Raw genomic sequence first — 12,527 nt, forward strand, 5'->3', positions numbered from 1 at the left:
AGGGACATAGACATTTTGAAAGAAGGTTTCCCTAACATATTGCTGATGTGAAAAATGTAATTGCTGAAATAGGAAACTTAAATGCTGGCCAGATTTGAACTTAAGAACCTTCAACTGCCCTATTCACACTACTGCAAGGTCAGTACTGCAAGGTGTTACGATGAAAACCCTACCCAAACCATGTTCAAATGGGCATTCCAGTTCTGCCAAGGATTTCCAATTGCCATCAGTTCCTTCTCATACAGCCACTAAACATTTACTGATGAATCTAACCATTGTTTTTCCTTGTCATGCTTAATCTTGTTTATGTCCTTGGATTTCACATTCCCAGATCTCTTCTGCAGCCAAATTGCCTCCGAAATGCTATTCAATCTTTCACACCAAATTATTTTCTTCTCTCAACAATTCTCTATAACACCCAAGCTCCATATCCATGGTGAATGGGGAGAGGACTGCATTTTTTGTAGAACCTCTCACACTCTTGGCCATGATTAAAATAAACAGCAGATAGGATAGCTAATTTGACACAGTCCACGTGCAAATGCAGCGGGACCTGGACAATATCCAGGTTTGGGCTGACAAGTGGAAAGTAACACTCGTGCCACACAAGTGCAGGCAATCACCATTCACCATCTCCGATGAGAGAGACTCCAGCAGGAGCCACGCTCAAAATGAAAAGCGAGTCAGAGATGGAGATACAACACAAGACCATAATATCTCCAACTAGTGACCCCCAGCCTCGCCTCTAAGAATGGATTCTTGCTGGCAATGCACAATTTCAATTTATCAGAAAGAGAGCTTCATTCTCCTTGCTTTAAGCAGAACAGCCATGTACAACATATGATGTAAAATCTACAACGCATGATGTAAAATCGACAACACATGATGAAAATGCAGTATCAGTTTAAATGTCTGGATACATATCTCTTTCCGAATCACTGAATGAAGAATGGTTTGAGTTTTTTTTCTTAAATATGTAATACATTTTTAAAATGCAACAATTAATGGAAACCATACTCCAGCTGGATTCTAGTCAATCTATTCGACAAGGTTTAACTGAATCTTTGCACTCGTCTACTCTTAATATTGGGATTTGAATAAAAACAAAAACAAACCGTACAGACATGCTTTCTCTGGTAATTCAGTGGATATAAAACAGTACATTCAACATGTAAGCTGGAACTTCCCTATAAAGAAAGGAAGGTCTTGGGTTGATTGATCCCTGTGTGCACTTAGAGCGCTGATCTGAAACTGGGTGACAATGTGGCACTACCATTAGTATCACTGTCTCTGGATTAGGGAGAGTGGAAAAATTGGCCAGGATTCCCGTTCTTGACTGCTTTCTAGTGCTTCCTCTTAGAATAGAAGCATGTATGTCAGTGATGGATGAGAGCAGAGCTGGGCTTGACTCCGACTGTCAAACAGGCTGTTGGCAATCACAAGCTAGATTCAAGCATGTCAAATTGCCTTTTGGGCGAAATACTAGAATACTAATGCCACCTACGGTCCATCACAAGCTAGCATCTTCAGGGGATGATTGTGTTAACTGTATCTCTTGTACCCTGAGTACTAATAATCTAATTTGCAATTTCAGTTTTATTTTATCCATTCTCTTGGACCAGGCAATTTCAATTTTTTCCCCCTGGAGTTAGCTAGTTTGATATTCTGAGAGGCATTTTCATTCCTCTTACGAATCGTGTGACTTGTAGCATAATTATAGCACTGTGCTACATGGAAGGCTAGGAAGGGAGATCAACATTTAATATTTTTAAAATATTCTAATTTCAACTATTGCATTTCAGAATTTACCATACCCCAAAATATTACAATGCCTTTCATTTAATCCGGTGGATTCTTTGAATCTAAAACAGATATAAGAAATACACTCTTCTGTTGTTCTCACAGCATTCAGTCATTTTGATATATACCTAAGAATTTGAATTAATCAAAATTTCTCCTGAAAATTAATTTTACGCTTGCATTTAATTTCCTTCTCCTCAATCAAGGTACTTCCCGACAAATCATTTTTATCCAAAATGGTCAGAAAAGCACTTGACATGATGGACCTGTTCAAAATGGTGCTGTCAAAATAAAAATTGAAGCGATTAGTATTGTCATTTTATGGTAACTGTTGAGATACTCTGTGCTGACAGCAATGGATGGAAGATTTTTCATAATAGAAGTTTGTTTCCTTTTGCTAAAAACACATCCAGACACTAAAGAAATATGAAATTTGAAACATGTTTAAAAGAAATGGTGAAATGGAGGCTCAGATTAGTTCATCACTGCATGATTAGAACACCAGTTAGTAACAGGGGAGTATAATGGGAAATTATTCTGCAACTGAGAGCTAACATTTCCTAGATCTGTTAAACCATATACATATATTCTAGTTACCCTAATTAATTGTGCGAACCCTTTATCGTTGCTGAAAGTATGATCAGCAAATTATGTGACAGTCACAATATTTACAGTCGATAAGTGGGCAATGTTTAAGTCACCCAAGAAACCTGGAAGCTATGTTTTTACTTCATGTAACACGTGATGTGCATATTCTCTATATGCATAATAGTGTTTGTCCTAAATGGGGCTTGAAGCTTTCACGCGCCAAGTCCTTCCAATAGTAGAAGAGTACATACCTTTGGTATGTGCTGGAAGGCTAAGTAATGTTCATGGTGACTGAATATTGATTGAATAAACTTGCCTAGAAAAGAATGCAGTGACTAGTTTAAATATTTTAATAAATCACAGAAAAGGGATTTTTGTGGTCCTGCAGTATACCTCCCAAAATAATTTACAAGATGATTTCCTGTCAAGTAATCCAGATTCTTGATCCTGTATTTTATCATAAAAATAAACACCGAATGTGTCAGAAAATACCCATGACTCAACCGATCCCCAAATGTTTAAACACACTAACCATGACAAAATCCACTTTCAAACCTCTTCGGAAACCTGCAATGAGTTCAGAAACTAATAGCCTGCAAAACATCTTTAAGTGATGGAATTAAGCGCAAAATGTTTAAAAATAAACAGTTGAATGCATGGAAATGAAACTTTCAAGGACCATTGGTTAGGCTGCAAGTAGACTTAGTTACTGTGAACCCAACAGGCCCGATGCCCACTCCGTTCATGGCATTCCAAGCTTGGGAAGCTGTCCTGAAACAAGGGTTAGTATGCCTCTCACACTTCAGCCTCAACCAATGTGATGGATGACACACAACCAGAGCCTAATGTGCAGAAACCTGTAAAATAGGAACAGTATCAGCTAACTTCTGGGCCACAATTCCTTCCAGTATTTTGTGACACCTTGACACACCAAAGCATCAAGTCTCTCCTTCAGAACAAATCCTTCTTGTGCATGGACAGACCACCCATACATCATTACACATTAACTGAAGCTGGATCAACAGCTTGCAGGTGTCCCTAATTCAATTCATATTGACGGCAATTGTGGTGAAATTGAGAATCTAATTAGAGCAACTACAATATGTATATGGTTTAACAGGCCTAAGAAATGTTAGCTCTCAGCTGCAAAATAATTCCCCATTGTACTCTCCTGATAATAACTGTTGTGGCATAATTATACAGTGATAAACATATCTAAGCCTTCAATTAATATAATTTCAGCATTACTTTTAAACAGAATATTAATCAGACATACAAAGGCTGCATATAACATAACCTCTCCTATGTCTAGCCAGGCCAATGATACTTTCCCACAGCAGATCCAGGCCTAACTTCAAAGAAGTTTCGAATTTCCCATACTCTGGGGACCCAGCCCATCAGTCACCACACTCCCCTCAGTTCGGCAAATCTGATCAAATACATTGCAGAGTGGGGCAAGTGTCTGTGTTGTACATTGTGGAATGAAATATTGTTCTGCATACATTTCTACATTTGCCATTGCACTGGCAATGAAGTAGTTGGGACTACTTTGGCTCTCACTCACTAAGCCTTGGGTACGGGGTGATTGCACATACAAAGTTCACAAATTTCAGCCAGAAGTTGATAACATTTATAGTTCAGTACTCCCAAACCACCTTTTTAGATGCTTGTAAAGAGAATGTTTACTTTTCATTCAAAAGTCAAAACTTTCAAACCACTCAATCCATCATGAAATTTCGCCACCATTCACCTTTATCTTATTATCTTTATCTTATTTCGCCACACAATTTACAGTTTATCTAACTCAAATGTTGTGATTCCTTTCGAGCACAAATAAAGTTTGCAATTATTCCCACTTTTAAAATATAATTAGAAATTTAGGACAGAAAAAAAACTTGATAGTAGTTTTTGTATGAGAAACATTCTTTTCAAATCTCTTCATTGTCACTCCAACACGTACACGGCTGAGGCAACTTTCTTAACTGATGTAGCTTAGAATTCATATCACAGACAATCTGTGTTCAACACAACAATCTCCTCCATGATTTCAAGTGAGGGCTAAGAAATGCTGCCAGGATTATGCCAGTTGATGACAGAAGCCAAACTATCCCACTCATGTTAATAGAGACATTTATGTTTCACATTGGACTGGAGATGTTAGGATAGCCACACCTCTCAGGGATGAAACTGCAATGCTTAATGTGGAAATGTCCAAATAACCAAGATTATGATTGCTGGAGGCGAATTTTATTAGAATGGAAATCCCAAGATCCGCCAAACATGTTGTCATGCTTGGGGAATCTTGTGCAATTCCTTAAACTTGAGAAAATTAAGTTTGCCCTCCGTGGTTCAGATGGGGAATTCTGGTCAAGGTGGAAGCTGTTCTTGTCTCTATTTACAGATCTATTTGTTGTCAGTGGGTAAAGAGAGGGGGGTAGGGGAGATGGGATAAGCGTGGGGAGTGGGGGTGAATACGGGCTGGGATTCTCTAAAACCGTGGCTAAGTGTTGATGCCGGCGTAAACACCGGAGTGTTTCACGCCGGCGTCAATGGGCCTCTTGGCCCAGTGATTCCGTGGCCCACAGGGGGCCAGCACGGCGCCGGAGTGCTCCGCGCTGCTCCAGGTGCCGTACACGGCCCTGCACTGCTGGCTGCGGGTCCGCGCATGCAGGCGGCGGACGCTTCTGCACTGCGCCCGCGCGACATGGTAACATGGTAGAGCCACACAGCGGGCTGGCGCAGAAGGTAGGCGCCCCTAGCGGGCCGGCGCGGAAGGTAGGCCCCCCCCTTAGATTGCGCACGCTGGCCGATCGGTGGCCCCTGATCGCAGGCCTGGCAGTCATGGAGAACTCCCCCGGAGACTGATTCCCCCACCCCCCCACCAGGATGGCAGCTGTGACGCCGCGCTCCCGCCAGGTGGAACCATACGTGAACCACGCCGGCGGGAATTCGGCCGATCGATTGCGGAGGATCGCTGCGGGATCCAATTTCAACGGCCCCCCTACCGGCGCCACATCGACCGCGCGCGTGCAACTGCCGTTGATTCTCCTGTCGCCGGAGGTTCGCGTCTCGGCGTCAGACCCGATCGCGGGTCTGACGCGCAATACTCCGTCCCTGCGCCGAATTTCAGCCATGTGTTGGGGAAAAACATGACTATTGCAACGTGAGACAGTTCCTTATTTTAGAGGTTATCCCATGCCATTCAAAAAAGAGAGTTTAGGAGGTCTGCTGCAATCTTTGTTACAGACATATTCATGGTATGATATAATATATATGTGAGAGATGTGAACAGAAAATTTATTACAGAGTTAACTTTAAACACTTGAAAAATTGGGTTGTGCTCACACACCTGTGTCGGTCTTCAATGCTTTGCAAATTGAAACTTCTTCATTGCAATCATGAAAATGATCCTTGATCATAGAATCATCACAGAATTTACAGTGCAGAAGGAGGCCATTCAGCCCATCGAGTGTGCACCAGCCCATGGAAAGAGCACCCTACCCAAGGCCCCACATGCACCCTATCCCCGTAACCCTGATACTTCCTAGTATTTGAACCATGCAGTGAGTTGATGTGTTGAGAAAGAATCTATTATGATTCTGGTATTAATCTGACAAGTAGAAAAGAGAAGAATGTATGACAAAGAAAAAGCAACAGAGCTACCCTGCCAGAGACTATTTTCTATGTTGTGGAAATGAGATGTTGTACGTACTTGCCACTGGCACCCAGAACTTGGTTCCCAAGTAGTCAGGCCTGATTAGCTTTCTTGGCATTCTTGGAGACAGGATAAAGAGCAGAAACAGTGGTGAATTAGAATGCCACCTTGGTTTCTTTCTTAAAATTGATCTGGACCAATCTATTTTCTAACTTAGTTACTGAACACCAATGAAACTCAACTATCACAGTCATGAACCCATTCCGACATTAAATATTCAGAATACTCCAAGTCTAAAAACAACACAATTTAACATAATAGTCATTAAAAATCATGTTTAGTGCTGAGCATCATCTGTCTTCTATAAATATGCTGTTCTCTCAGCTTGACAGTTCTACACTGTCTGGAATGCCACAGGGAAGGCAATGCCTGTTTAAGGTTTTACTTGCAGTTAGCATTTGCCTCAGCACTAAAGGCAAATGAATGATGGGCTGGAGATCCGCATTTTGTTATCAAATTAAATGTGGGAACAGGGTTTGGTCATAATAGGACTCAGAATTCACTAACGAAAATCAAAGGAACCAGTACGTCCAAGGTTCATAGTTAATTTTCCAACCAATATATAGGAAAAGATTCACAAAACCATTTTTGTGATCATTTTAAGCATTGATCTAAAAATAAAATCTTCATATTATTTTTGCAATAAAATGGATCAAGTGAAATTAAGGTACATAAATGAATAAGATGCATATTCAATAAAAAGGTCCGTCTGGGATTTCTAACAAAACCTCAGTTTCCCACCTCTCTCCATAATCTACATAAATTGATTGACATCTGAATGATGAACAGATTATAGTTCAACAATACAAAAGTAATTTAAAATGCAAAATGTCAGAAATTCCAAAGACAACTATGCAGACAATAAGTTACAGGGACTTTTCTCCTCACATTTAACCTATTTCTAAAAAAAATTAAGTAACCCATGCTGCAGAAGATAAGACGCTAACTAACACTGTTGCATTTCTGCTTCTGTTTCATCAACATTTCAATCGCGTCCACTGCCAACAACAAAACAGCCTACAAAACAATAGCAGGGCTGTCAGTCTTGCAGCTGTCGGCGGCAGAGGCAAGGCAAGGCTGAGAGGGCACCAGGCCACATGACAATGGCAGCAGCTGAGAGTGCACCAGCTCTGTCACCATGGCAGCTGCAGAGAGGGCACCGGGCCTCGTCACCATGGCAGCAGCTGGGAGGGCACCATGCCCCGCCACCATGGGAGCAACTGAGAGAGCACCAGATCCCATTAGCATGGCAGTGGATGAGAAGGGCACCAGGCCCCATCGCCATAGCAGCGGCTGAGAGGGCTCAAGGCCCCATTACCATGGCCATGGCTGAGGAGGGCACCAGGCCGTGCCATCATGGCAGTCGCAGGAGAGGGCAACATGCCCCATCTCCATGGCAGTGGCTGGAGTGCGCAACATTCCCATCACCATGGCAGTGACTGTGGAGGGCAACAGGCCCTGTCACCATTGGCACTTGCTGAGGAGGGCAAAATGCCCTGTCACCATGGCAGTGGCTGAGCAGGCTACCAGGCTATGTGACCATGGTAGTTGCTGAGGAAGTCAACAAGCCCTGTCACCATGGCAGTGGCTGAGGAGGGCAACAGATCATGTCACCATAGCAGCAGCTGAGGAGGAAAATAGGCCCCAACATCATGACAGTGCCTGAAGAGAGCAACAGGTCCCGTCAACATGGCAGCAATTGGGGAGAGCACCAGACCCTGCTACCAGGCAGCAGCTGAGGACGGCACCAGGCCTGAGGGCTGCAGGTCCCATCACCGTGGCAACAGCTGAGAAGGGCAACAGGCCTCATCACCATGGCAGTAACTGAGGAGGTCAACAGGTTCTGCTACCATAGCACTTGCTGAGGAGGGCAACAAGTCCCATCACCATGACAGTGACTGAGGAAGCACAATAGGCCCATCACTATGGTATTAACTGAGGAGAGCAACAGGCCTTTTGACCATGGCAGCAGCTGAGGGGGGGGGGCACCAGGCACTGTTACCATGGTAGCAGCTGAGGGGAGCACCAAGTGCTGTTACCATGGCAGCAGTTGAGGGGGCATCAGGTGCTGTTGACATGGCAGCAGTTGAGGGGGCATCAGGTGCTGTTACCATGGCAGCGGATGGGTGAACCAAGCTGTTACCATGGCAGCGGATGGGTGAACCAGGCGCTGTTACCATGGTAGCGGATGGGGCGACCCGGCTCTCCTGCCTGCCGCGGGTTCCACTCTTCCTCACGGCGGCCCCTTTATAAATTTAAATAATAACACCAGCCTGTACCCCCCACCCACCCCACGAACGAGCATCAAGAATCTGCAGCAAAGTGAGGGAATTCACTGTGAAATCTCAGCCCCAAAACCAGACATGACTTTCCGGTTATTATTAAAAAATAACAGCAAATAAAATCTATCGAGAACAAAAAAGGAAGGCGGCTTCCACAAAATTGTAGAGGGAAACAGTCCTAAAGGAACCCGGCATCGAGCGGCAGAAAGAGCCGGAGGGGGCAAACGTTTCCATGCAGGTTGGGTTTTAATTTAATACTCGTCTGGCAAGGTTTGATTTTTATTTTAACACCTCCTCGTGTTTTCCGTTTATTTCGACAGGTGTTTGGCCGGAGGAATCGGGATCGGCGCCTGCACAGACTCTTCAAGTTGGGAATTCGAGACCGTTCGGCCCTGCCTGCGGCTTCTACCCCTTCCCCTCCTGCCCGCCCAATCCTAGGCGGCGCCTCACCTTTCTTCCTGACACACACCACAACTAATTAAATAAATAAGCAGTTTAAAAGTAGGTTGCCCTCCTCCTCGGGGATTGGTCTCTCCTCCCAGTTACAGCTTTTTTTTAAAAATGGTGCAAAATGCCACTTATTAAGCGCCGTGCAAAGTTTTTAAATGTTAGGGTAACCTGCCGCAGCATTCATTTTTAATAAGCAACGAGTGAAGTCCAAATCCTTAACCCCCCCCCCCACTCACTTTTGAGCCTCGGCTCATTCATTTTACGCCAGATTTACCCACTGCAGCATTGAGCTGCACGGTCAGAGTTTGCAGACAGCAACGTTGAAACGTGCATCTGAACACCTCCCCCGGGCAACCAAGAGGTGATGGAGTCGCCATCTTCCGCTGGCTCTCCGACAGATCCACACTGTTGGCAACAACCTCCTGTTTTGTTTTCTTTAAACAGCGTGCCTGCCCACCCCCACACCCTGGGTTTTCTCCTTGGCATCTGCGAGGCTCCTCCATTCCCCTCTCCTCTCCTTTGCTGAGGCTGGAGGGAAGCCCGCGAGGTTTGGCAAAAGGCTTGTTTTTGCACTCACCCGAGTGTCGAGAAGATTTTAACACTGACAGCCTCCCTTGGCTGCCTGAAGCGGATTCCTAAACTTTCAGCCTGCAGCCTGTTTTCTTGCCATTTCTGAGCTGAATTCCAGGACTCTCTCTCTCTCCTCACGTGATCCTAGCCTGCAAACTCCCATCCAACAAAACTGCCCTTTCCACAGGCGCCGGGAGCAAGTTAGTTGTCAGCTCCTTTCAAAGAACTTTCTGAGCGGTTCATTCCGAACTTGACTGTTAAATGCGGGGCCGACGCTTCCAAAATACCTGTTTATTCGTTGTTTTTCTTCCCATTGTTTGCTCCCTATTGCTCTTTCACGCCGCTCTATTTATTTATGACTAGTTTTCATTTATAGTAATAGTAATCTTTATTTGTGTCACAAGTAGGCTCACATTAATACTGCAGTGAAGTTACTGTGAAAATTCCCTAGTCACCACATTACAACGCCTGTCAGGGTACACCGAGTGAGAATTCAGAATGTCCAATTCACCTAACAGCACATCTTTCGAGACATGTGGGAGGAAACCGGAGCACCCGCAGAAAACTCACGCAGACTCCGCACCGACCATGACCCAAGCTGGGAATCAAACCCGGGTCTCTGGCGCTGCGAATCAACAGTGCTATTTGGTCGGCGGCGGCGGGGCGGCGGCGGCGGGGCGGGGCGGGGCGGGGGGGGGAATGAAATCTGTCCAACAACTTGCTTTCAGTAGTGCACCGATGCAACGTATTGAGAAACCCAGTTGATGGTCTGTGATAGCACTCCAGGGTAGTGGGCATGCAGATTTCTTCTCTACTGTCTTCCAAATGCTCCATAGGTGCAGTCAGAAATAGTTTACCCCAGCAAGCTCAGAGAAAATGCTGGAAAGTCAGCCATTCAGTGCTTTTATCAATCGATTTCCTGTATATATTTTAATTGATTTAATTAGTTGCCAAGTGACAGTGAAATGGTAAGTCCTACTCAGTGAACAAATATTAAATACATTTTCTCTTATCTGTACTAAGGTAAATTATAATACATGTATTTCCTGTCTCATTTATTTAGGCATCTTGTGGAGTAGACTCGCATCTCCATTGGATCAGGTTGTGAGAAAATGCTGACTGCTGGTAATTTTTCCCCTTCACTAATGCCGTCGACATTTTAATTGCCCCCTCACTTTTTTGAAATGAAATGAATGAAATGAAAATCGCTTATTGTCACGAGTAGGCTTCAATGAAGTTACTGTGAAAAGCCCCTAGTCGCCACATTCCGGCGCCTGTTCGGGGAGGCTGTTATGAGATATTGCAGATTTGGATTCCTCACATTATGGGGAGCACAGTTGTTAGCACTGCTGCCTCAGCACCAGAGACCCCAGTTCAATTCTGGCCTCGGGTGACTCTGTGGAGTTTGCACTTCCTCCTCATGTCTGTGTGGGTTTCCTCCGGGTGCCTCTTATCATCCAATGCCCACCTGCATCTCGGACGTGCCCCAAGCGACTGGGACATGATGTCAAGGCCCTCAGCCATGGTTGATGCTGACTAAGCCATGCCTTGGACAGCATCACTCATGACATTCATGTCGTGCTCCAGGATTTCCACTGCGGTCACCACCCTAGCAGTGTTGACTTCCTTGCCACCTATTGCTGGTACCATCACCTGCGCCCGTAACCTTTGGGAATCCTCCAATCAGCTATGAATGCACACTTGAATCTGACGGCAATGCCCTAGCGACAGCATTAGCTCCAGGATAACCTTCCCCAGAGGCTTGGCCTCGCACCTAGCTCACCAGATTGTGCCACAGAAGCCTGTCCACTAATGTCGTCCACCAAGGTGCGTGTCTCTGTGATGATGGAAGGTGATGATAGCTGTGACTTTTGATGGTGGTCTCCTCGGAGCTGACCTTCAATGTTCTGTTGGGTGGCGGGGGTGTGACCCCGGTAGGCCCGGCCCCATCAGATGGAAATCCTGTGAGAGAATGGACATGTGGTCAGTGAGAGGGAAGGATAAATTTGTCTGATGTGAAACTCACTTGAGACAGGTTGACGGCGCAATGAATCCTCACCTCAGCCGCAAACACCAACCTTGCTGTCGGTGAGGTTAACCCCTTTCTCCAGGGCCTGTTCCTCATAGGGGCTGAGGATTCTAATATCCAGAACCCCGTCGGGCATCTGCACCCTTTCCTGCTTGTTATGGACAAATGTCCCCTGCAGGGACAGAGAGGGAGCGTTGTGAGTTGTATGCTTGATGCATCAGGTGGGGTGGGGGTTGGGGGGAGGAGGGGGAAGAAAGAGTCTATGGCATGTGTTGACATTGCTGGGCATGGGGGGGTTGTGCTGGTGGGTGCCAGGGTTTGCTGGGATACAAGCATGGTGATATGCTGTTTGGGGGGAGGGTCAGGTTGGCACCACTGAAGCATGGAGCTGGTCTATGTGGTACCATGGTCGTGTGCTACCTGGGAGTGAGTTTGAAGGGAGTGTTTATGAGCAGCTCCCCCTTTTTAGCAGGGAGCTGCCATGCACGGTTCAGGTGAACCAGCTGGCGGGACTGTCAGTTCCGCCGTGAAGCTCGTGGGTGATCATTTTTGGCACTAAGTGCCATTAAATACAGCTGCGTCTCGCCTGTCGGGAAGTAACCGGGATGTTGTATCCGATATGACACTTGGAAATTCTACCGTTAAATTGGCATTGGTTCAATACATCTTTTGGAACACGGCTCCTCCAAGGGTGCAGTGCCCCTACAGTACTGCCCTACATTGTCAACCTGAATTTTGTATTCAAGGTGTTGGAGTGGGATCTGAACCCACTCTCACAGGACCAGGAGTGCTCCCACTGCACCATAGCTGACACCAAGATATTTTTTATAAGGCTAGAATTCAGTAAATTCTGAGATGGTATTAAAAAATAGAAGTGTATTGAACAATACAATTAGTGTCCAAAGGTTAGGTGGGATAATGGGGTTGGGAGTGGCCCTGGGTAGATATTCTTTCAGAGGGAAGATATTCTTTCAGAAGGTCGATACAGATATGATGGGTTGAGTGGCCTCCTTCTGCACTGTAGGTGTTGTCTATGATTCTACAATAACAAGACTTTCCCCAATTAAGATAGAAGTCAGAGAATAAGGAAGAG

General features: G+C 45.2%; 1 protein-coding gene across 2 annotated transcripts in view; it reads right to left on the reverse strand.

The window, feature by feature from the left end:
- The window catches only part of LOC119950622 (fibroblast growth factor receptor 2-like), a 203,107-nt gene extending 193,536 nt beyond the window's left edge, over nucleotides 1-9,571 (reverse strand). Inside the window, exon 1 of one of the 2 annotated variants that reach the window (XM_038773220.1) lies at nucleotides 9,413-9,571. The gene's annotated coding sequence lies outside the window, so the exon portion shown is untranslated. Of the gene's footprint in view, nucleotides 1-6,100; nucleotides 6,163-9,412 lie in introns of those variants that run through there. The other variant, XM_038773219.1, reaches the window with a different exon arrangement.
- Between the last annotated feature and the right edge of the window lie 2,956 nt (nucleotides 9,572-12,527).

Source organism: Scyliorhinus canicula, chromosome 16, assembly GCF_902713615.1.
Source record: "Scyliorhinus canicula chromosome 16, sScyCan1.1, whole genome shotgun sequence".
In the NCBI taxonomy this organism is placed as follows: Eukaryota; Metazoa; Chordata; class Chondrichthyes; order Carcharhiniformes; family Scyliorhinidae; genus Scyliorhinus; species Scyliorhinus canicula.